The sequence below is a fragment of the Amphimedon queenslandica genome, unplaced genomic scaffold (assembly GCF_000090795.2).
Source record: "Amphimedon queenslandica unplaced genomic scaffold, v1.1 AMPQUscaffold_13412, whole genome shotgun sequence".
Classification (NCBI taxonomy): domain Eukaryota; kingdom Metazoa; phylum Porifera; class Demospongiae; order Haplosclerida; family Niphatidae; genus Amphimedon; species Amphimedon queenslandica.
Genome location: NW_003546352.1, coordinates 1 through 1,891, shown reverse-complemented (window position 1 = coordinate 1,891; position 1,891 = coordinate 1).

Here is a 1,891-nt window from a genome sequence, read left to right as displayed (position 1 = left end):
TACATGTATGATGGAGGAAATAGTGTTTTATTATTAATAATGTACAATAATAGGATCAACTGATGACACACATAATGATAGTGGTAATGGAGCAGGAGAGACTAGTGAGAGAACTGCCTCACCAATAAATACTGGACTATCTCAAGGTATGTGTGACTGTAATTGTGTTGTATAAAGTTTCATTTTCATAATAGAATCAGTAACTGATGACTATAATCAAAAAGTGCAAGAAGTTGAGTCTACTTCTGGTATGTATGTATTGAATAATTTATTAAGTACATTCATAATGAGGTTTTGTATTATTAGGTGCATCTAATGTTAGCAATGAATCAACTGAAGATGAAATAGATCAAAAACCAAATAAGGACAAAAGTACACGCCACAGTTATTATGTTTTAATTTATAATTCTTATACAGGAGTCACTCTACTGTACACTGGAATGATGTATCATGAAAAGAAAGAAGTTACAGAATGGATGACAGAATGGATGACTACATTTTCTGTTGTAAGAGACTTAAAAGTCCTTCGGAGGGTATGTATTGTAATTGTAATTTCTGGAAAACTTCATTCAATTAGAAATTATAGTATTTAGAGAATAAACATCCTGAAGCTGAACAAGATTGTCCAATTGTTCCATTCAAGTACAATGAACCTGATGGTATCCTTCAGTTGTGTCTACAAGATACTCCATCACTTGAATCAGGATGGACTGTACATCCTGACCAATCCCCAATGCAAGTATGTACAGTGTACATGTGTATAATACACAGTATGACTGTTACCTATTATTATAGATACATCAATATGTAGTGGATGAGTTTATAAATGATCCTATGTGTTCCAGTATCCATATATCAGTGTATGCTAAACCTGGTATTGCTAAGGATCCACTTCATTGTCCTATTACATTAACTGGAATAAATCCTTCAATAGTAATTTACATTAACAGATCACCTCCTCCTTCATCAATGAGTCAGTCAATAGTATTATGCAATTTTTGTAATAATTATTATTTATTAATTTAATTTAGGCTCTGCTGCTGTTACAAACATGTACAGACAGTTTAGCAGTGAGCATCAAAATGTTATTTTAGAAACTAATGCAGTATCATTAATTTCAAGCTCATCCATAAACATTCAAGGTATAGCTGATGCATTCTATGCTAAAGAATCAAAGTATACTTAGTTGAGGGTTGAATCTGGTGATTCATTAGTATCTCTTGCCATATGCTATATACAGCTGGTATAGGCCCATTTCTACAACTAAATCTTTAGTAATAGGCATCTGAAATACATTTAGGTGACTGTCATCATCATCTCTTGCCATGCTAAAGCTTATTTGATAAATTCTAAAACCATTTAAACCATAGCTATCATAAACCCTGATGCTCAAGTATCTGTGGTGGACCTTAAAATTTTTTTATAACTTTAAATTGTAATAATTTTTTTTGTGTTCAAAAATAACAGTAGCGCTTATATTTATTTTGTAAAAAAATTATTCATTTATAGCTGCAACTGAAGTTTTGTCTAAAAACAATGCTCTGTTACGAAAGCATATTGATTTGAAGTACTTGGCTGACAAGATGGAAGAGAGAAAAATTATCACCAGCGACAAAAGAAGTATAGTCAGTGACACTATGAGTGGGCTACCTGAAGACCAAAGAATGGATAGACTCCTTAATGAATTGAAAGATGCCATTACTTTTGATGGATCAATATTTCCATGGCTTGTTGAAATATTGAATGATTATGATACTGTGACATCACGAGGTGTTGCTAATAAACTAATAAAGGATTATAATGAGGTCAGTCAGACTATTATAATGCATTGCTTCCATTGAATATATTTATTTTTACAGTCAACTTGATTTACTGCAACATAGATTCTACA